The sequence below is a fragment of the Paramormyrops kingsleyae genome, chromosome 7, assembly GCF_048594095.1.
Source record: "Paramormyrops kingsleyae isolate MSU_618 chromosome 7, PKINGS_0.4, whole genome shotgun sequence".
NCBI lineage: Eukaryota > Metazoa > Chordata > Actinopteri > Osteoglossiformes > Mormyridae > Paramormyrops > Paramormyrops kingsleyae.
In genome coordinates, this window is record NC_132803.1 from 17,918,925 (window position 1) to 17,943,498 (window position 24,574).

The window sequence follows — 24,574 nt, forward strand, 5'->3', positions numbered from 1 at the left end:
CCCGGCTCCCTACTGAATGGAGCAAAATCTGTTTACTTTGTCTTTTTACCAAGCACTGCTCGTTTCGACTTCACTCAGGCAAATGACTTGCACATGTATTTCAGTTAAACAGGAAGCGGTTGGATTAAACAGGAAGTTAATGAACCTGACGGCCATATTGTTAAAATGTGATGAGAATTGATGGGTAGTGATATGGTGAATTCTTTTTAAAGCAATATATGTTGATGGGATATAAAATCAATTTTCAGGCCTTTACAAACTTCATAAAAACTAGCAATTCATGAGTTCACCTTTACACCTCCCCTCTTACCTAAATTTTACATTGTAATTTAATTTTCTTACCATATAAAACCCTATTTAAAATGTTACTGGGGCGGACATGGGCTAGAGTCTCTTTAGGTTACTTCCACCAAGAACAAAGATACAAGAGGATGTCTCACTGGAGCTTTGGCACAGCAGTTACTGTCATCACAGCTGCACAGATAGCAGCTAAGCAACAGCCTTCCTGCTGATAGTGTCCTGAGAGAGCAGCTGCAGGCCTCACAGTGAGAAACGAGCTTAGCATAGGACACAAAAAAATCACGTCCAATTACCCCAACTGCCTTCTAATTGACTTGTCTTGGCAGCTGTGATCTGAGACACTATGCAGACATTCACATCAAAGAGGAGTGAAAGAGTGTGCAGACCAGTTGAAAGGAGAAGTACAGCGGCAAACACAGACATTCAGTAGATGCATTGCCTTTTTAACATACAATTTTCCAAGTCAAAATTAACTCTAATTTGTTTGAATCTTATTTCAATGAGGAAAAAAAGTTAAATTATCTGTGAGTGGCTCTGAATGTTCACTCTGAAGTCATTGTAGGGAAAGCTGTATGTGTCATCTATAATTCTCATGATGCTGGACCATCCAGACAATGACAGGAACTGTTCAAAGCTTCCAGAAGTGAACCCTGTTACACATGGCATCTCATCTGGCTCTGTCCTTTCCTGGAGCAAATTTTTAGATCAGACTTGTCTAAAATTTTGCACGCTTGAGGGGCAATGGATGCATTTTGATCCATATCCGATTCTGAAGAGCTCTTAAAATTATACAACTTGGAACTGATGGTATTGTGAGCCAGGGCATCAAAGTCTTTGGCTTTAAGAATTAGATTAAAAGCCAAGGACTCGACTTCAACAAAGAACCCATTTGTTATTGCATAGTGTACATGTGAGTCTTGAAATCTCTTGATATGCTGCCTACACTTAGAAGAAGCATCTGTGCCTATTTAATCATCCTGACAGGCAAAAAAATTGACTGATTAAATCACAACTTGTTGATCAACAGAAAATCCAAGTCTTTCTGCTACAAGTCGTTATCATTGGATGTATGAACAATGTTTCAATGGGGGAGGGGGCTCTCTGGGTCACCTCCCTGAGCCATGTAACCACAGCTTGTCATTTTTAATGAAGCATTTGGTCAAACAACAGAAGGCCCTCAGCTAATTTTTCAGCTCTAGAGCTCGAAACAGACACCCTTCATAACGTCTTGGGAGGAAATGCATGTACAGGCCAGGATTCAGGTTGCAAATTGCTGGCCCTGTTATTACTCCTGCAGATCCCCCCCCCCCCCGTGGTTTCTGTACATTCTTCCCTGCAGCCCTTCTCACCATATTCAACCATGGCTATGTTACATTACAGAAGAGGCACCTGATCTTCTTCCTCGGTTCGTTTCTGCCATGACTGTCCTTATATTTTAACTATGTTTGTTTCATTCGGGCTTAATGTAGTAAAACTAACGATTAAATAACCAGGGTGGAAAAACAGGCACTGCAAACGACGTTGATTAACTTAATTTGATTACATCTCTCGTTCTGCATCCGCAACATTTTCCTCCTTGAGATGAACAGGGAAGCATAAACAGGGACTGCATCTCATTAACTCTGTAGTTTAATTCTAAGGAGGCCACAGCAGATACTCCTTCACATAAAAGGCTTTGAATTCATTAGCAATATTTAACAAATGACCCCACCTACGCTAAGAAAAAGTGATCTCGTCATCTCCACCTTTTGTAACAATACATCTTCAGACATCACCCACTATTCCAATAATGTCCAGAGCTCATAGTTTCCATGTGAGCACGAAGCCAGAGCGAGCATGCTGAAGTTATCAAGGCCTGTTTCATGAAATCAGAGTGGAAACTGATGCCGTGATTGATGGGAAGACCTGGCATTTGGGCCAGTGTGCAGCTGATGTTCACCATGGGAGAAATGTTATGCACTCTACAGCAAGAAGAGGAGCCAATTTGGCCTGGGGCTCTGAACTCTTCTTATAAACTCCAAATTATAAAAAAGAGGGGGGCAGGGGGGACAACTGCAGTTTAGAAATAATGATGTAAGGCAGCACTTTTAAATGAGGTGTGAAACCTGCCCCTCAGCAGATAGATTGTAACACCTCAGGTAAAAGCTCATTCTCATTGCTTTCACATTTGTGGGCCACACACCACAACCTACAAGGAACTGACTCCTTTCCAAGTGCTGACTGTGGCCCAACCTCCCGTAGGAACTAAGGAGAAACAGACAAACAGGAGGAAGTCCACCAAGCCTTCTTTGACGTAGACTCACTCAAACGAACACAGAGATCAGGATGCTTGGTTTTTATGCAATAACCATTTATTAAAATATGTCAAAGTCACTCATTTCAAGAATCACAATAATCATGTCAAATATTGATAACACTAACCGTGTTATACTGTGATTGCACAGGACAAACGTCTAAATACGCAGTATTTTTGCAAAGATCGACTGATATGGGGTGGTGCAGTGGTTAGCACTGTTACCTCACACCTCTGGGACCAGGGATCAAGTCTCTGCCAGGGTTCCAGTGTGTCCAGTGAGTTTGCAGGTTCTCCCCCCCCCCCCCACCCACAATCCAGGAGAATTGGAGTTACCAAATTGTCTGTAGGAATGTGTGTGTGTGTAGATGGTGTGTGACTGTGCCTTGTGATGGGTTGGTGCCCCCCATCCTAGGTTGTTCCCTGCCTTGTGCCCGTAGCTTCCGGGATCGGCTCTGGACCCCCCCGTGACCCTAAATATGGCAAGCAGGTACAGAAAATGAATGGGGGGGGGGCTTGATGCTAAACATCCCTTGAGTTGGTCATATAAATTATGATGAAAAATATTTTTGGTTGGTATTGCACTTCATACTACTGCTACACTACATTATTCATATTTGGAATCTTTTTCTGAAAGACAAAATGGGGACAACCTCACAAAGGGTTTCCTACAGAATGTTCAGATGAAATACAAATGAGGATGGCAGTGGATGCCATAATAGATTGTGTAAAGATCTGCCTTTTGTTATTTCTCATAGTTTGTCCATTTTAGTCACTCTGAAACAGAAAGCTAAGAAAAGAAGAATAAAAAAAATCCTCAGAGACAATTACTTTTTTTTCGGTTGTACATGTATAAGTTACTCATCTACAGATGACTGCCATGAATGAACACTTTAATTCATGATTAGGGTCCGCAGATACAGTCAAGAAAATAATGTAAAGCACATCTGGCTACTCAATAGTCTAATCGGGTTCTTGCTTTGTTAGAAGTTACGTAGCTCCTGCTCCAATACCGCTTACCATTGTAGCTGGGCGTTCACTTGAAGCTCAGCTTAGCTGCTCTTGCGTCTTGGTCGACTCCTTGACGGCACGTATGTTAGTTATTTGCCATTTGCCTCACTTATATGGATACAAGTGTCTGCAAAAAATGTGACTTACAATCTTCATTCCTATGAAGAATAACCAATCAGGAAGAGAGACGTCGAAAACAAAAAGAGCTAATCAGGAAAGGGTCACAAGTACAAACTAAACTGAGCTCACTGATGTAACTACATTTTTACGTTTATAAGCATCCACACTGATGCATTGACAGAAACATTAGTTGCCGGACAGTGTCGAAAATTTTCTCCACTTCTGAGAGAGATTCATGGTAGTGTGGACAGAAGGCTAAATTGGAAGACAATTTTTGCGTTTCTAAACAAAAACATTTTAGTGCAGATGTAGCCATAGACGAGCCCCTTCCAGAGCTCCACCCCTATCCTCCTTTGGCCTAATCTGTCCTCTGCACCAGAAATACTTTCATTGCTTTCTCTGCACCCCATCATATAAGGGGGTTCGGCAGATACATTAGCCCTGCTAAACTCGTGCTAATCATGACTCAGCTGGCCAGCACGGATTAGAGGAACGAGTGTTGAATGATAAAAATAGCATCTGGAGTTTCCCGTAGGGCTATGTAAGGATAGTGACCAGGAGTCATAAGCAAGCATACAACTAAACTACAAATTCAGAAGTGCAATTAAGGTTTAAACATGTACAAAAACAAATACTGACATATAGGCATAAGGATCTATCCATTCAGATAAAAGTTCCTCCTTCCATTATTGATGAAATTTCAGGGATAATTATTAATTAACATAATTGTGTATTCTTAATGTCCATCAGTCCTCATTTGATGCAAATGTTTTCCATGCCTTGAATACAAGATCAGTTCTTCCGTTTGACAGTGCAAAGTCACGGATTAAAAGATCAAGAGTACTTGGAGACACAGCCTAGATAAGAGCAGAACCCCCATATGCTCTATATGCTGAAAAGGTTTGAATAAGGTTTTCTTCTTGTATTTTGTTAATATATTCTTCTATGAAAGAATCACTGGCTTGTCAGAGATGTGACAGATGGGATCTGCAAGGGGTGCCATTAGTTTGTACTAAACATTATTCCCAGAATGTGGATACAGGGTGAAGCTGTGGTTTAACAACATGAAAATAAAAATAGAGAAAACTTCTCCTCCTGCAGAGAGAATTTCCATTTCTCGCTCAGAACATTACAGTGAACCCATCTAGTGTAAGAACACAACAGCATGTTCGCATGGCGAGCAAGTCAGAGTCTCATGAGAAGTGACAGATGTGTGACAGTGTTCTCGCTTTACAAACAGCATCACAATGCAACAAAATGTTCAGTGTCCAATGGATGGATCATTGCCTTTGTGAACAGGCCAGGTTTGAGCTCTAATGCCTGCGTGTTTTACAAGGCTTTTGCTGAAGCACCAAACCAGGCTTTCACTGCAGTCCTCTCCTTCATATGCCACACATCAACAGAACGGTGGAAAGATAATCCTTTGAGGAGCATTCAATTTTGCATCACTGATTTTGAGATATTTAGTAATTCATACTGTTCGGGTGGTTCTGGCTCCTCCAAATAGTCACTTTTATGTAAAGAGACAGCGTAAATGAAATAAAGCAACAGATTTAATATATAATTTAATACGAAAAGGCATACAGTGCAAAACACTTCGTAAGATGGGACGGCTTGAGTTTCAAACCCAGAAAAGACATCAAGCAAAACACACAAAAAAAAAAAAAACTACTCAACTTATGTTCAGAGCAAGTAACTGGATACTGCAATAAAAAGCCAAAGTGTGACACTATTCCAAATTTAAAGCAAAACAAAACAAAAAGAATGCAGGTAAGTGCTGATTTTATAGGGCCTGTAACATGACCGCTTCAAGAGGCCTCAAACAGCCACAAACAGATAGGTAGGTGACCAAGATCAAAACCGTACCTCCATCTGCTGTGAATTAAGCTAATAACACTGCCATCAGTTCCGGTGTTTTACTCAAAGACTCTTATAAGCTGATTTTATATGAAAAATAGTAGTTTTACTTCGCAAACGCCACTCACATTTAGATAAGCAAGGGTTACTATAGCGATCTGCAGTATATGATTATGCAGCTGGAAAACACTGCAGGGAAAAGTATTACCCACATGCCCATAATTATTGACATGTTATGCTATCTTTGTTGTGGCTCCTGTGCAGTTTATACATTTCCATCCACAGTTAATACATAATTAAAGAGCACTCAGAACTGTATTCAGGCTATGGATACACACACAGAGGAGTAACAACATAAACAAAACGGTTTTCATTTACCCCTTTCAATTTCCCGCTGTCTTGTGGAAACACAGTAACCATTTTTTTTCCTAAAGGTAAATTCTGTATTAAACTCCTGCTAGAGGGCCCAGCAGTTTAACCATGGCAATAAGTCACGGTAATAAGCTTCTGGCTATCAGTTTCCAGTAACCAATCTCACTATTAGGTGTGTTCTCCAAAGCTAACTTTACAATCGCTGCCACCACCATTCAGATTATAGCAACAGGAAGCATTAAATAATAATGACAGGGAAGAGACAATAAAGTTCAATTAGACATGTCGAGCTGCATTTACTTTACAGTTACTGAACCCCTATTGGCTGTTCAGAAGCTTTGCGTCTAGCAGATTTGGAAATACCAGCTCACTTTAAATGCTCCGAAATGCCCCACAAACTCAAAGACAACTGACCCACTGGTGTACAAAGCTCAGAAGGTATATGTAGCAGTAAGTATATTTTAAATTCTCTCAGTTTGGGGTGCACATTATAGACCTAAAATGTTGAGGTTGACTGTATTTAGGTCTCGTTATAATTACTGCAATGGATCAATTATAGTCAAAACAAATGTGTTGAATTTAAAAACCTTTCATTGGTGATGCATGAACAGAACATGGAGAGGAAAAAAAGATCAAAGCACAATCAACATCCCCGTTACTTAACTGGTGAAGAAGCTAAAACTACTGTAATGCAGACGTGGGCATCGTACGTAGCCAAAGGTCCCTCGACTGACAAAGTGAGTGTGAGCGGTTGGAAAGTGCTATTACCATAAACAACAAGGGCTCACATCCAAGCTTAGCGCGCCACAGGAGAAGGGAGCGCTCTAAAGCCATGAACCTCCTCTGGCATTACTCATGCAGGGTCCTGATAACGAGGGAGAACTGAGCACTGCCCTACATAAATAACACAAAATCTCACAGTTAATTTATCACTCAAGCTTAAAGGAGAAATTAATCTGTCAAACTGCCAGATGGCTCACAGAACTCAATGCAGATCACTGGACTAGAACTAAAATAACACAGCAATATTCCCCTCCGGTCTCCAACAAAGCAAAACAGCACTGTACTTTTATACATTGCTTTAAATATGGGATGGACAGCATGCTGGGATTGTGGGGAGCACTGCTAACTTCTCTAACCTCAGGGTTGCGGGTTCAAATCCCACCCGTGCCCTGTATGTGTGGACTTTGCACATTCTCCCCATGTTATCCGGTTATGTAAATGGACATCTCCAAATTGCATGAGCGGGTGTTTTGTGGGCCGGCAACCTGTGTAGGATATCCCCAGACTCATGCCTAATTCTGCCTGGGACGGACACCAGGACGTCCCATTGATTACGCCCAGAATAAGCAGTTGGAAGATGGATGGATGCATTTGAAAATCGAAATCAATTTTACTTATGACATTTTCAGCAAGAGATTAACTCCTTAATAATATAACTACATGTACTTTTGTCATTGTAGTTACAATTTTTCTGTCATAGACCGATAGCAGGGGCAGATATAAGGAACGGCCTTGCCCCCCCCAGTAAACACACAGCCACCCCCCCCCCCCATTGCCACCCCAATACAATCACTGAGCCTAGTCTGGCCACCCCACGGTAGGAGGTCTGGCTACACCCCCGACTGATGGGAATTGTTTTTCACTGAAGCAGCCCAGCCATTATAAGCAGTCAGACACGTCACTAGTATCTTACCAGCGGCTGATTCCTGTTGTATTGTTCTCAGTATATTTATGATGCTTTTTTGTAATCCCTAAAACATTAAAGATTTGCCTCGAAGTCCTTAAGTCACCGTGCTGAATCGACAGCTTGACCTACCTCCCTTCCCAAATGTCACCATTAGATCCCCACCCTGATGGAATGCGTTATATTTCATTACAGAGAAGGTCTCAGAAAAAGGATGTGTATATTAGCTGATATTGTATATTATGTGTTAAAAAGTAAATAAGCCAGTTACACTACCTCCAGGCAACAAGACCAGACCTCAGTGCCAAATCTTTTACATAATCATGAACTGAAAACGGTCATCAAATATTAAAATCAATGTTGTTACTGTAAAACCAGCAAAATCTGCTTCTGTTTATAACTGCATATAATCTAGAGCAATGAAAATTCCACCTTGCTGACATGCCGCGTTAGTGTTATCCACACCGGATGCCGTGCTTAAAATGGCTTTAAAACTGGGAGCCCATCTATATAATAACCTATTTTAAGTGCAGCAGACTACAATGACTATTCTGTTTACTCTTGCAAGGATTTCCTTTTTGAAATAGTCCTCACAGGTGGCCTTGAACTAAAAAAAATTGCTCCATTGTGTTAATGAAAAACATCCACACAATAATTTTTACTTCCACTTAACATTCAGTTTGTATTAAAAACGCACCACAGGGAATGGGAGTAAGTCTACATGCAGAACAGGGAATCTTTCATATATTGTTTATCCTAGGAATTTCCTTAGGTGGGAAACATGTCTACTTTTGACAAAAACATATTTATCTGATACTAAAAGAGCTCCACTTGGTAAGACATCAAAGACTCTACAATTTAAATGTTTCTCAAAAAAAATAAAATAATAAGATGCACAGAAACCTCTCAGTTATGGGCTGTTGCACAATTTCTCAAAGATTTTTGTGAAGAACCATATGACAGTAACCATTAAACGTTTTATGGATAAAGATTTTAGACGTATGAAAAACACGTTTTGATGTCCAAGATGTCATACTGTATCATATATCACAAGGCACCTTTACAAAAAATTTATTAATTTCAAAAGTACTGCACCAACCATTCCGTAGTATACTCAGGAAGAGCATTTTGACATTTACCGTCACTGCATTGTGCATCTTCCACTATATATGTCAATAATAAGCAAATGTCACATAGGCTGTTTTATTTGTCATGTGCCTCTATTTCTGAACACAGATCCCCACAGGGACACCTTGAGGAAAACCGCTGAAAAGCAGCTTGAGTACCATGATCACATTTTAACCTTGATTTCTGTACCCACTAACCTTTTGAGCAGATCCTAAGGCTGTCCTTCAGACTTTGGAGACCATATGAATTGTGGACCCTAAAAACAAACAAAAAAAATGTTATTGTAATGCTGCTGGAGTCCTGCTCAAGACCCAAGACCCAGAAGACCAAAACGCTGACCCAAAAGTCCAGAAGACCAAAAAAACATCCTGAAGGCACAAAGGCTTTTGAAGGCCTCATTCGCGATGGGACAAAATAATGAATCAAAGGACACAACTGTTATAATAAAGGTCAGTGAGGACAGTGGGACGTTAGTGGGGGGGTGGGGGGGAAAGATAACAGGAAAAGTGTGGGTTTTCTCCAGTAATCACGCAAAAAAAGAATCATGAGTGTCAAAGCAGGGAAAAAATCAGAGTGTAGGCCACGCAGTAATGAATCAGTGTGTACATTCCATAGATTTCCCCACTGCACACATCAAGTCCACTGAGATTTATATCAAACACTGTACTCAGCATGCTCACAGATGCGCGTTTCTGCCCACACATCTAACGTTCCTGAAAAGGAGAGCTCTCCCCGTTTGCTCAGGGAGACGCTGCCGCCATATTCTTAGAAGGGTCACAGAGCGTGCAGGTTACCTCGCAGCTTTAATGAAACGTGGCTGCTTTTACGACGGCCTGTGGGATGGGAAGGTGGAGTTGTGGCAACGCTTGGTGCACGCAAGCCCTTCATCATCAGGAGCATTTCAGCAGACGCAAATTATCAGAGGAGATCATCTAAAATGAAGAGGCACCGTCTTTTGAAATAAGCAGGTGAAGATTGCAGGCTCGGCATTTACAAAATCAAAGGGAATGTTGGGATGAAGGCAGGCCTGCAATATTCAGGGCACAACACAGGAACCCAGGAAGATCTGAGGCCGGCAGAGGTGGAAAGTTCAGGTCCAGAAAGTACAAATGCAGACCAAGGTTTTGTTTCAACCAACCAGTTTAGTATAAAGAGTCAGAGTCACAGAGTACTGAACTGGTTGGTTGAAACAAAACCTTGGTCTAAATTTGTACTTTCTGGCCCTAAAATTTTCCACCTCTGGATGCAGATCCATGTAGTTCAAGTGTCCCAACAAGCAGTCAAACAACCAAAAAGAACAGCAACCTTAAAAAACAGCTTTTAAAATGACGACAAAAACTCAAATAAAACAACCACAGGCCTTTCTCGGAGTCATCACAGAAAACAGTTCTTAATTACACACATACAATGTTCAGAAAAAAAAGCCATTGTTGAAAATCCAGTTTGGATTTTCATGTCCCCTGAATCTATAAATCCTGCCTGACCAAGAGCTGGAGAGCCTTTTGCAACACCAGGAAATGGCCTAATTAGGCTCTGCAGGGTGGCGGTCAAAGCTAACACACATCTTGGAGCCAACAAAATCCAGAGTAAAACCTTAGGTGGTCCTCAACGAAATCTAACTCTGTGAGTCTTTGTTATTCCGCTCTTCAGACCGCGGGACCCTGGCAGATACGCATCAGCTTTGATTTTCCAGGGGTTAGGGCACTGCATAGCTGGCTCATTACTCTCAGCCCAGCGGACCGGTGACAGAGAACGCACATAAGCAGGACGTAAAGAAAACAGCAGATGCCCACGTGAACCACAGGCCTTCGCCAGAGGATTATAGCCCCAGCAGCCTTCTCAAATACTTCATAAGAGGCGCAACAAAAGCAAACACTTCACTCTCAAAACGAACCATGTGACACCCATAAAGACACCATCCCACTGATCCATCGTTGTCCCACATCCAGTATGTTTTTTTTATTCTACTCCAGTTAAATCCAAAATGCTACATGCCGAATATGACTTTGAATTCAGTTGCCTGAGGCATGAGGTATTTTTCCATGTCTTCATCATGAAAAAACTCAAACGCATGGCAGTTTATGAAGTCAATGCAATGGATTAACTGAAAATTCCAAATACATTTTACTCCACGAGAAAACAATTATATTGGCCATCCCAACAAAAACAGCTATTGCCCTTCACAATGCAGTTCCCATGGTTCTATATCAGGACACCCTTAAAACCTATAGCTGTCTACCTCATTCTAGTACAAAGAATCATGTTTCAGCTCTGTGTCATGGAAAAGGCAATAAGGGGCAGTTCAGACACATAATAAACTTTATGTCTTTATAGAATGTTTGCTCAATAACAGCCAGAGACTGTTCACGATGGGTCTGAACTAGAGAAGCATCGATTGCAAATTTTCTTGGCCGATTCCAATTTCCGATTTTTGTGTGACCTGCCAATTTTGCTGATTCTGATTTTCCTTCTAACTACCATAATTGACAGCATTTACAAACAAAAAATCAACTTTTCTTTAATGCAAAATTATATTTTCATAATAGTGAAAACTGTTAAACTTTGGTTTCCCCCAAACTGCACTAAGGGTCTTCTCTCACTTGAACACATCTCAAAATGAAAGTGCTCTGTGACTAGAAAGAGCTACAAATAACAATTAACTGAAAATGAGTTACTGTGCACCCAACTTTATCTGACATTTTTTACTTTACCAAACAAGCAGGTGCAACAGATTTAAATAACAAATGTCAGTTACTTATGTCATTTTCCATTATGTTTAAATTCACCAGATAACATGACACTGACCTTTTTCTCTTTTTACTCGTCTTAAAATAAAGTCTGCAGGTTACAAACCTCTGAATAAAACTGAAGTGTACTATAGTCTTCCAAATAATAACAGATGCAGGGTAATATTATTAATACCAACATCACATGTTATGCATGTGCAATTCTTACATCACTACTAAGCTAGATTAAGATCAGGCTATTTCATACCTTCATACTGTATGGACATTAGAGCACATGGGGTTAAAGTTTCACTAAAACATTTTTGCTCCATCATAGGAAAAAAAGCCTTGGATAGCTTTGCAATTTTAATGGTTGTTCCTTTTCAAGATTATCTAGTATACGTTTAATAATCAGTTTAAAGTGCACCTCCGATGTTTCACCATGTTTTCACAGTGGTTCCACCACAGTTTACATTGACTTTACATATATTACAAATTGCAGTCTTTGTGTTGTCTTCACTTACAGTGAAGAACTTCCACGCTAATGACATGTTAGTATGTGGCTGTGAGTGTGCAGGTGGTTGTGAGGCTTTCGCCTGCGCCGTTGACCATATTCCATGTGTAAAATGAACCAGTTCGGTACTGGAAATACATGAGACTGACTGGCTGGTCTCCGGTTCAGGCCGAGCACGCTGAAAATTGGTGCTTGATTGGTGCATCTCTAGTATTTACGGTCTGTACACCAACGGCATGTAAACAAGCTACAGGCCACACACATGACCTGTGGCTGTCGTCTCTCCGTGGATGATCTGGAGAGCAACTAAACAATACAATGCTTTCTGAAACTAAATAAAAGCAAACAGTTTAAACACTTAAATGAGGTCAGTGAACTATCTATCCACCCATTTTCTGAAACCGCTTGTCCGATTCAGGGTTGTGGGGTGTGGAACCTATTGGCGTAAGGTGGGGAACAACCCATTGCAGAGCGAGCACACACACACACACACACACACACACACACACACACACACACAGGCTTAAGGTCAACGGGGTAACTCCAATTAGCCTCAACATGTTTTTGGACTGTGGGGGAAAAACCAGAGTACCCAGAGAAAACATCAGGACGACACGGGGAGAAGATGCAAACCCCACAGACACACAGACTCCTGGCAGAGACTTGAACCCTAGTCCCTGAGGAGAGGCAACAGTGCTAACCACTGCACCACCATGCTGCCCCCGGTCAGGGAGCCATTATACCCTAATAAGACCCAGTTATATCCCGGTGGACTATAGTTGAAACACATTGTTACTATAGCCTGTGACTTTCAACAACTGCCGTCATGTAGCATATTTAAGAGAAGATCTAAAATACTGTCCCAATACAGCACCAGGGTTACGGCTTTGACCCGACGGAGTTCCCACGCTATCTTGCTGTTTGTGTGGGTTTCCCTCTAGTTCTCCGCTTTACTCTGTGCATATGGTGTGGTGCACTGCCATCGGGCAAAGGGCTTACCCACATGCCCTGTGTTTCCTGGATCGGCTCCAGGTTCACTGCAACCCCACAGTAACCAATGGGAAGAGAGGAGCGGGCAAATGACAAAGCAGCCACTGCGAATTCATGTCCCACAGGCCCTAGTGGTTTTAATGGTAAACTACAATGGGCAGGTACAGGTCTTTGGGTGGGAGAAAATCCCATACAAAAAGAGAGTGACTGTCTATATATTGGTAGAAAGTAGGAACAACAGTACAATGGAATCCTTAGCTGAAGTGAATTGGGGTTTGAATAGCAGATTTAGTCAGATGAGCTGATTATTATTCTGCACCTTTTCCACTTTAAGCAGCAGCTGTAGGAGGGGTGGAATCCTCCAATGGTGACATTTTGTGATATTTAAGCTTCGTCTCCAACCGCAAAGACTTCGCCTTTCAATCTTATGATGCTCATAATACGAAACTATTCAGGAGGGGTGCAGTGCAGGGTCTCCTTGCGTCAGCTGATTTTTCAAATGTGGGATTTTGGCCAGACAGTCTTTGCTGGACCGTGCCCTGACCGCGCGGAGTCACGCCAGACATTGTGTTTCAGCTCTTAGGTCACCCACTGCTGCTTCACCTCACAGCTGAACTGCATGGTACGTGCTCCCTGGGTCAAAGGGATGGCCTCTGGCTGGAAAAGGGGGAGGGGGAGAGAAAGACAAACAGAGGGACAGAGGGAGAGAGAGAGAGGGAGCAAGACAGAGAGAGAGAGAAAGACAAACAGAGAGAGAGAGGGAGATAGGGCATTCCTCCTGAGGAGGACAGATCCTTCACCGAACCACATCTGGTCCCCAGCAGTTTGGCCCCCACAACACCCCCCCAGTCCTCCCCTAAGCAGCAGGACAGTAATGAGAAGCATTTGAGATGCCATTCGGCAGAGGATGGGCTGAGGCAATCGGCAGGCTGTCACTCATGCGTAACAAACAAAAACCCAACAATGCAAACCGATCATTAAAATTAATTCTGTGGTAAGAACAAATGGTAGCTTTACATAAATCGGGTGAAATGTAGGATATTTAAAATGCATATTTAAAATCTATTAAATTATCTGGAATTCATAATCTTCATATAGTGAGTTTAAAATATTTAAGGAAACTTTGCTCTGCTAGATGTTTCGGGCATCCATCTTCAGCTACTGTTTATCCAGTACAGGTCACCTTCAGCCAGTCCCAGGAGGTTGAGGGAACAAAACAGGGATGCCTGTCTGTCGCCAAAAATATCAAATGGTGCAGCATATAAAGTCAAAGTTATGTTTATGTTTATACACCAGCAAATCTGCCTATTAAAAAAAATCCAGTACACAGAAAACACTTAAACCGTAAACAAGGAACATCTTTTGCAAGGGGAACTAAACAATTAGATCTGTATTCATTCTCCAGTGTTCCAGTATTCATTAACTGATATTCAACATTTCAAGAAAATTAAAAAGAAAAACACATTACAGTGATTATATAACTCTGAATGCATAGCACGGCTGCTACTTATAGTTTGTCCTGCAAAACACTGCAGATGGAGGAAACTTTAGTAGGCTTCAAAAAATATATAGTGATCATGCGGCTGAGAAAGGTCTGGCTTTCTCCACAATGCATTGCTGTGGTGTAGGCAGGCTAGAAGGTTTCCACTATTGTCTCCAGCGCATGGTCGCCAAGGTGAGGTAAACTTCCAGACCAAACAAGCCGATAGCAGATCAGCTGCTCTGCCACTCAACAAAGTTGGCTGAAATATACCCATATATTCTAATAGATACTGATGTTGCAAACACAGTTGTCACCACATGACCAAATTTTAAACATCGACCACCACTGGGGAAAAATAAGCATTGTACTACCATTTGATTTCAGCTGTTAAACGTACCATATTTCATCTTTACATTGCCCTCAAACCATGGTGTTTATGTTCCCATCGCTTGGCCACGTGGACACATCCAGAAGAACCTCAGCCAATAAGCTCCACATTTCCTCTTCCTTTAAAAAATCAGCCCAAACTAAATGAATGTTTTTAGGGGGCTGCTCAAAATTCACGGTTCACAGCAGTGTTACAAACCACAACGCTCCATTTATTTAATATACGACGAGATTTTGGGAACCGGCTGGAAAGCCACAGCACTTTACCGGAAGATTTTTACAGACCACTCCGTGTCCTTACTTAACTCTGGGCCCGAACCTGCATTCTGGGCACTGACCTGCCAAGAGTGACCTACTCAATCATGCAGTAACACGGGGAGTAACAGCACAGGTGGCAGAGCGAACCTATTCTAACCAGCTACGGTAAAACTGTGAGTGACCAGCTGAGAAAGTGATTGAATGTTCCAGCAGCCGAGCTTCGTTATCCTGAGCCGATCTGCTCTCTTACTCCGACGCCACTTACTGACACACAAACCCCGACACGATGAAGTCATTTCCAGACGCGGTGGACAGAATTCCCATAAAGCAGGGGAAGCCCTGGAACCAGCCATTATAAAATAAGTGAGACTAATGAGTAAAAGTAGTGACCTGAGCAGAGAGTCCAACTGTCTGAGTCATGGCTGCATGAGCCTGAGTGACACTGGTCACTGAGGAGGCTGTCAGCGCTTGTTAGAGCCCAGCCGAGCCATGACAGCTCACTGCAAATGCTACTCCGTGTGACGGCGAGAAGGCTGCTCTCGCTCTGAAGCAAAGGCCCCAGAATATCAGCCCTTTTTACTAAGATGCAGTTTGGCCAACAATTTCAAACAGCCCATTACACGTCATTTACACACAGATAGTCGATGTGTTCGCGGATACGTACTGCCTAGTATAACACCACTGGATTTTAGTGTGTGGGCAATATAGTGGATCAGTGGTTAATACTGTGGCCTCACATCTGCAGTGTTGTGGGTTCAAATCCAGACCCAGACTCTGCGTGCAGTTTGGTCTCCTTGTTCTCCTCCTGCACTCATATACAGTAGCTAGGTGAGCTGGAGCCACCAAGCCTGCTCCCTTCTGAGTGTGTGACCTGCAAAGGTGGATCCTCATCCAGCCAGACTCGTCCCACTAGCCCTGTGCTCACTGTGAAAAGTTATGGAAAAAGGTATAGATGAATATCCATCAAGCCAACAGGAACAGAGTAACGTACAGTATCATCTTACAAGCATAACCTACTTTTAAAAAAAAAAACTTTCCTTCTGCATCTGCTGCTTTGCGTCATCACTGAGTCATCAGCACACTGAGGTTTCAGACTTCAGTAACTCTGACAAATCCAGCTACAAAAGCAGAGACAAAGACTTTTGTCAGACGAGAGAGGTTGTTCTGACATGTTATATCACTGATGCAAACAAACTATGAAAACAAACGGAACACTTTCATTCAGATCCAGTTAAAATTTCAGCAGCAAAAGGTTTCTTCTGGTTCAAAACTGCACGTCATTGCAAAGCAGATTTAGTTAAGACAGTTACGGGAACTCCAGGAAGAAAAAAGTGAGCTGCTTTCTTGGCAGGGATACAGGTATTATATAATGGCCAATTTCACCCTGGACAATGTGGCTTGGGCAGAGGACCCCCCCCCCCCCCAGTTCAGTAAGGAACCGGCAGTCACATCTTTGTGGGGACTCTCCATTCATTTCTAAGGGCATAGCCTTAATCCCAACTGACAACCTTAAGCCCTACCCAGCCCTAATCTTAACCATAAATAAACAAAGTACAAACATTTTACCACTTTAGTTTTTTTGTTGCATTCATAGATTTCTATAAAATTGAGTGTCCCCTTTTGGGGACTGAAAAAGTGTTCCCACAAGGTCAAAACAGATTATTATCACATTTTAATATATACATGCCCACACACATACAAACACAATCCCACATTTTCATTGTCATGCCGGGGAAAAAAAGTTCTGTTGAGATGACATCACTACTGCACCTACATATTTAGTGCTTGAGGAGAAGCTGGACCGTCATATAAGCACTCCGAACCCCCAGGCCTCGTTTGCAATGCTCCTTGATGAATCACATGGGCCATGTGCATCGCCAGCTGTCACTTAAGTCCTGCCATTCACATGCTATACAGACGCTCTGCTCCAGCAGGACAGGTAAAGTGTGGATAGATGTTCAGACACCTCACACTGCAGGAGGGGTGACCCATGCTGGTTACAAAATCACACAGGCATGCTTGCCCACAAAAAGGAGTGCTCAGTCTGCGGCCATTGTCACTCGAAAAACTGCATCGTTTGTTATTCTTGGGCTGCCAAAGAAATTTTAACTCCCGTGGACAAATTCCATTTCCATTTTTAATTTTGAGGCTAACTGGCTAATGTCATATTTTTCGTTGTTCATATACACTGAGTGGCCATAGAGCCTCTAGAACCACTGCAAGGGTAGCTGAGTCGTGCACTGAGACGCCTTTTTGCAAAACACAGTTGTACAGAGCTGTTATTATTGCACTTGCAGCCTTCCTGTTACCTTTACCTCTTGCCATTCTCTTCTGACCACCCTCATTAACAAAGCTTTTCTCCCACAGTTTTTTGTCTATTGAACCATTCTCTGTAAACTCTAGACACAGTAGTGTGTGAAAATCCCAGTAAGACACCCATTTCTGAGATGTCGAAACCACCACATCTGGTATCAACAGTCACACCACATTGAATATTGCTTAGATCACACATCCTAGCCATCCTTAACTCTTAGCTGAACGATAAGTGAATCTCTTGACCGTCTGCATGCCGTACGTATTCAGTTGCAGCCACGAGTCGAGGTTGGGACAGGCAGGCTGCTTGTGTTAACCAGCAGGTGTAGCTAATAAACTGGCCACTGTGTGTATGTAATCCTATCAGCATTCACCCTTAACGCACTCTCAATTCAGGTCATGATCGTTAGCCCTTATGCAGAAACAAACCGCGGTTTTCATGCCAACTTGACCACATAAAGGAGCCAACCACAAACGCTAACCGCTAGCCCAGCCCCTCAGCCGCATTAGCGGCATTGGGCCGGTGATTGGAAGGAGCTCCTTTCCTCGCCACGCTTTGCCCACATGCTAAGGAACATGTGCTGGCATTACGTCACTCTCTAGCCATTACATTAACGGTTTGCTCTTTTTAGGGAGGCTGGAACATTAGCAAAAGACATTTACCCTCCTCCCATTTTTATCAGCTACTGGCTAAAAGTTATTCAACCCCAGAATGTGGTCTAGCTTTTGGGGTCTAAATGGTGCAAGCAGAATGATTGGCTCTGGTAAATTGCATCACGAGAATTCAGTGCTGAAGCTACAGATGTGCTCTTTGTAGGGGTGGAAAAAAATCCCACTTCTGACATCCCAAGCCTTGGCAGCCTTCACAAATGGGACAAACATCAAAAGGGCTTTTTACAGAGTATATTAGAGGCTGTTCGAATGTAACGGATTTTCTCTTCCTAGTCTCTCTTTCCAAAATGTTATTTTTCCCCCCAAACATTTAATGAGAACGTAAAGAACAGTCCTACCCATATGGAGGAAGGTTGACATTAATGGCTGTAACTCTAGCTAGGTTGCATAAGACATGCACTAATATACCACCCAACATTTACACAAGTCAGCTACATTGCTTGCCCTATGCTTGCCTTTGTACACAGTTTTCAATTCTAAATGACACAGACAAGCTCTATAGCACATTGGATGCTGCACTTAAAATACCCTTTTATGCCAACAAGTACAGATATTTTATGGGTTCCACTGAAATAAAGGTAGCTGATTATGAGAAAGACCCTGTATGTTGATGCTTCCATGTCCCACTCTCACCAGTGTGGGGAAGCAATAAAAAAGGCCAATAGGATGTTGGGTTACATCTCTAGGTGTGTGGAGTTTAAGTCAAGGGAGGTGATGCTACAATTATATAATTCCTTGGCAAGACCCCACCTAGAATATTATGTGCAGGTTTGGTCACCATACCTTAAAAAGGACATTGCTGCCTTGGAAAGGGTGCAACATAGGGCTACAAGAATGATTCCTGGTCTTAGAGGAATGTCTTATGAGGAGAGGTTAGCTGAGCTGAATCTGTTCAGCCTTGAGCAAAGGAGACTAAGGGGGGACATGATCCAGGTATATAAGATTCTAACGGGTCTGGATGCTGTTCAGCCATATGGCTATTTCAATATTAGTTTAAATACTAGAGCTCATGGCCATAAGTGGAAATTAGTGGGAGAACATTTTAAAATGAATTTGAGGAAGCACTTCTTTACACAGCATGTAGTTAGAGTATGGAATAGTCTTCCTGCTAGTGTAGCAGAAGCTAAAACCCTGGGTTCCTTTAAATCAGAGCTAGATAAGATTTTAACAACTCTGAGCTATTAGTTAAGTTCTCCCCAAATGAGCTTGATGGGCCAAATGGCCTCCTCTCGTTTGTAAATTTCTTATGTTCTATTTCCTTTTCCTCAACGCTGAATTTTTAGATTAGATTTAACCACCATTTCAATTTTACAAATGTAGATACTCAATACCTTGGAAATGAGGTTGCTTTCTAAAAGCTCTGCACATTTGTAAGTTACAAATTAATCTTAAAATTTGGATCACCTGCGTCTTGACTGGTGACTGGGTGAGCTTAACGGCTGTACTGAAGCAGGTGTAACTTAGCCCGACTCTAAATCCCTGTTTTACTGTGTCAGCCTGTACAGGCCAAATAGGAATTGGAGTAGAACGTATCCACTGAAGTTCTTCAGGAGTACAATTCTAATTAAGCTGCCAGCAGATAGCATCACAGTGTGTGTCTGGAGGTCTAAGTATTTGTGAATGAAAAAAGCTAAGCATTTTCATTTCTGAGCTCTTAAAAAAGAATACCTGTTAAACAAAAACAACACATGATATTTATCTACCATAGGTTTGGAAACATCAGCTGCTTGGGTTGCAGGTCGAAGGCACAACAAATAATCAGAAGAAACGTGGGAAGCTGCCACATCTGGCAGATATTTTTACATCTGGTGAGTCACAATTAAACCCATAGCGACCAAGATACTGGGAGTTGGGAGGGAAGATGGGGGGGATGGAAGGGCTGATGTGCGTTTAGTTTATGGATAGGGAACCTCCAGATGCTAAGCATCTTCATCAATCCTGTATCATTTAAAGATACTGAGCATATGCTGCCTCCCTTTGAGTTAGATATAAGCTGTAGTACTGGGGGATGGTACGTTTCTGGGCCGGGGCGCGGTACTCCCTGGGCCGCGGCGCGGTACTCCCTGGGCCTCGGCGCGGTACTCCCTGGGCCGGGGCGCGGTACTCCCTGGGCCTCGGCGCGGTACTCCCTGGGCCTGAATATCCCTTTGCGGTGTAATTGGCCGCTGGTGGTATCATTCTTTTTGCTTACGACCTATAAGGGCTAGTGCTGAACTTTACCTAACCCTAACACCCCTTACCCCCCCCACACATATTCCTTAGCTTACACTGTAAACAAAGGTCCAGCTGCTTTAATCTGGCTGTACAGTTGGCATTGGGTCTTGAGGGATGCATTCAGTTTGTTTGGCACATCAGTGCCACAGCGCTGAGGTTTATAATGCATGTGCGTCAGACGTCTGCAGCCACCGCAAAATGCCTCAAAATGATTCCCCCCACATGACGTGGACCATTTTTTAATTTCAGGTTAATGTCAGTTTTCACAGAAAAATCATGAAGAAATGTCAGGACCCCAAGCAGACAATGCTCCATTAAAGCAAACATCTTCAAAACAAACAAACCGTGTCACCCTGGATGAAAGCAAGCGGCAGGCGTGGACGTGCCAATATTCGGCCAGAGACAGACCACAGATGTCTGACCTTATCCCGAGCCATTTAATGAGCCGAGGAACAAAGAGTAGCTGATAACTGAAATGTTCAATACAGATGAAAGCATCATCCTCACCTGCTTTTTAACACAATGTTGAGGTTTCTACTACAATGCAATTAACTGGTTTGTCTATGTGATACTACTTTGTATTTCTGTAAAACAAATTACATTAGGGTCAGCGCTCAACTGTGCTTAAAATATGTTTCATACCTTCTCACAAAGCTCTTTACAGCTAAACTAGTTTTTCTATCAAGAAGTAGGCATCTCCGAACATGAAGACCTACAAGTGAATGTAAGAATCCAGGTATACATCTCAGAAACAAACAAATAAAAAAAAAAAGATATATATTTAACTACAGTTTACAGATTTATAAGATCCTGCCGCTGTTTGTGTTCTACTGCATAATATTAAAATAGCTACTGAAAGTTTAGTTTTTTTTGCATTTTGCCCACTGTCAATGGAGTTCGTATCCAGTTAGTCCGATTTTAAGTGATTATAAGATCAGGTCACAGGGTTGCTGTGACATGCAGAGGATCATCTGCAGATCACCCATTAATGACAGGAACAATAGTGCTAAAACACAACAAAAAAAAAAGAATTATAAATACATTCTTTTGACCCATAGTAACACTTCAACAAAGAATGGAAGCATAAGAGAATGATAATGCCTGCTGACTTAAGACACACGGCTGACAAAACACTTTGCCTTTTTAAATTCATCAGCCCGTGGAAAACCATTAAAACCACTAATCACGACCGGGACTCAAAGAGATTGTGACAATGGGTTACCCGTACTAAATAGCAGTTGCCATAGCACTGGGTTGACCATGTCATAAATAGTGCATAGTGATGGCCTCACTGTAAAAACAAAACAACCCCCCCTCCCAGAAAGGGCACTCAGATGCCTTCTGACTTAACCCCCGCTGCAGACACGATGGCTTGGCAATCACCAACCGACAGAAGCTCTTGGTACTTACCTTAGTTTTAATTTGAATGCCCATATTGCCTAGGAGCTGCAAAAGTATTCCAGCTGGACTTTCCGGAAAAAGCCTCCCAAGTGTGTGGAAAGGCACTGCAAGATAACTGCCTCTGAGGGCTATTGTGTATATTGACCTCCCTGGCCGAGTTTATCACACCCCATACATCTACCAGTGTAGCCCGAGAATGATCAATACCTTTTAATAGATCTGACATACAGTCACCGTGCAAAAAAAGGTTAACCCAGTGGTTAGATAGTAAAAATCAAGCATCTAAAGCACTCTTGGACATTTCATCCATAACATCTATCCATAAAGCACAACACATTAAGTATATTGTACACATTTTTAAGGAAGTTTTTGAAATGCATCTCTCCATGAAGTACGATGGGTTTTGGTTAGATGGCAGTCAGTTGACTGGGTTTTTTCAAATTGATGATTCGTTCTTCTCCACAATTTCTGGCTTCGAAACCCAGAACGATGCCACTATTAGTCCCCAGATGTTCCAGTTCCAAGTTCAGCTCATTCCACTTTTGTTGGAAAAATATCAAAATGGTAAAATCGTTTGTGTGTCAGCTCTACCAAAGTTTTCAGGAGCTGGTAAAGACCAGATTTTTTTCTTATGCCCTGATAAATAATACTACACAGGTGATGTACTTTGAGGGTACTTACGTTTTCACGTGACCGTATTTCACCAAATCCAAAAATGAATCTCTGAAACAATTGCTGAGAATGCTTTCATGTTTTCACACTTCTGCACACTTCTGCTCAGTATTGTATTTCTTAGTCATTGCAGTTTCAATCTAACATTTAACAATGCCAGGACTATAAATTGAAGAAATTCTGCACGGCCTAGCAGAACAATACATTCCAGACGGTAGCTTGTGACCAAGGCTGACCCTGAAAGTGATCAGGGTTCTGCGGCTTGATGCATCATCAGACAGTAACAGCCACACTGCCAGCTGTGTGCTGAACTTACTAGTGTCTTGATTTCAGGAATATATGCATCGCACTAGGTGCAGACAGACACACCTGCTGGCCCTGGATTGGGGGAATAAAAATGCTGGCAGCTGGTGTGTCCAGGGTCATTTATTTCCACCCACAATGCAAAGCCCCATGGGGTCAGAATGGGCCAAAAGCACTCACAGAGAGAGTGGGGGTGGGGGGTACTATAGAGATAGATTAGGCGCAGCTCCAAGCAATCTCCATGCATAGTTATTGCCGATGCAATGATGGAGCTATGATTCATTTGGAGTCTTGCCAAGCATCGACAGTATCCAAGGGGAAAATGGCCATCACCGTCGTCCAATTCACTCCTCCACAGATACCTTCACATACTTAATCTTCAGTTCCTTTTAGTAAATGTACTCTTATTAATAACTGAAAAGGGGATTTCTCTAAAATCACAAAAATGTTAGGTTTAAGAAAAAGGATTTGCAAATTTGTAACCAGAAATGGACATAATCGCAAACACAAGCCTTGTTCAATCAAAATAAAGCATTCCGTACCTAATTACACTGTGGTCGTTAGAGTGCAATCTGACTGAACATGGGGAGAAGCTGTTCACAGTGATGAAAAAAATATTGTGGGCATTTATACTTCATTATAGACAATTTTACGGTAATTGTGAAAAGTAAAAGCTAAAACTCTCTCATTAGAAATGACTGATATACTCATTTATTAAAAACAGCAACAAAAAAAAAACCTCCAGCTACTTTAATCACTGATCTGGCCTGAGACTAATGAGGCACCGTTTAATGTGTCCTCTCAAGATGTGGCAGATACAGAAAGAAGTTTACCATAAAAATTCAACAAAACCACCTCTGTCAGTCATTTTTTAAAATAAATATACATGATAGATTAGCATAGTACAATTTATAAGCAAGTTAATTTATCACTATGGAATTATAGATTATATCATGTCTGACTCATGACTCATGTTTTGTGACAATCATACTATAACGTCTTTTTTTAAAAAAACAAATGAAGTGAGAAGTGATAGAACATCAATATTATATGAAGGTAACATTATAAATGATGAATATTATAAACCTAAAAGCAGAACTGTACATGTGGTGGATATTGTTTTGTCTAATCTTACTTCTCAGGAAAGAGCTTAATTAAACGATGGCCTTGTCCTATCACCTTGTACCCACATTTGTCTCAAGAGTTTTTCAAACAAGTTACATCTCAAGTCCTTGCTCTGCAAAGCTAAATACCACTTGGTCCAATCAGGCTCTCTCATTAATGTTTGTTTGAAAAGATGATTGATCACGCTCAATTCTCTCATGGCTTTGGTTTGTTCAATCACAGACAAGCATTACTGCCCCCTAGGAAGCATTAGTAACAGCTGTGACGGAAACAACACACACATGTTGCACAAAACAAAATGCCTCTAACGTCGAGGGTCTACTATGTGGTCAGTGATTTCATTTGTACCAGGGGAGTACAGTCATATACTTCATGTGTCCAAAAAATGCTAACTAGTCCCAATAGAGATGAACAATGTACCTACAATACGGGTTGATTGCTTCTTTTTTCCCAGTCCTTGAAAGTCCACCATCCTGTAAAAATAACATTAAAAGAAGCTACTGAGGAAACTGCGTTCTGCAGTGCCAGCAACCCAAAGCTGAACAAATGATGGTTCTCCGTGTCCATAATAAGCAGCCTACACTCGGTTTCTACTCTTCACAGGGCAGATAAGCAACAAAGGATCACTTCCACAGAAATCTCACCACCTCTGGATGACCACAGCCCAACAAGCACTGCCATCGTTATTTAGTTAACAGCCACAAGTGACCTGTTTTACCATATAGAAAATGGGAAAGATGGAAAGTAT

The 24,574-nt window shown here is 41.9% G+C and overlaps 1 protein-coding gene across 5 annotated transcripts in view; it reads right to left on the minus strand.

Annotated features, from left to right (window-relative positions):
• LOC111849958 (LHFPL tetraspan subfamily member 2a protein) overlaps positions 1–24,574 on the minus strand; it is a 49,997-nt gene that overhangs the window by 23,129 nt on the left and 2,294 nt on the right. For 3 of the 5 annotated variants that reach the window (XR_011992380.1, XM_023823315.2, XM_023823313.2), the window contains exon 2: positions 8,966–9,024. The exons of 1 other annotated variant lie outside the window; for it this stretch is intronic. The gene's annotated coding sequence lies outside the window, so the exon portion shown is untranslated. Of the gene's footprint in view, positions 1–8,965; positions 9,025–24,250; positions 24,300–24,574 lie in introns of all 5 variants that reach the window. One more of the 5 variants, XM_023823314.2, reaches the window with a different exon arrangement.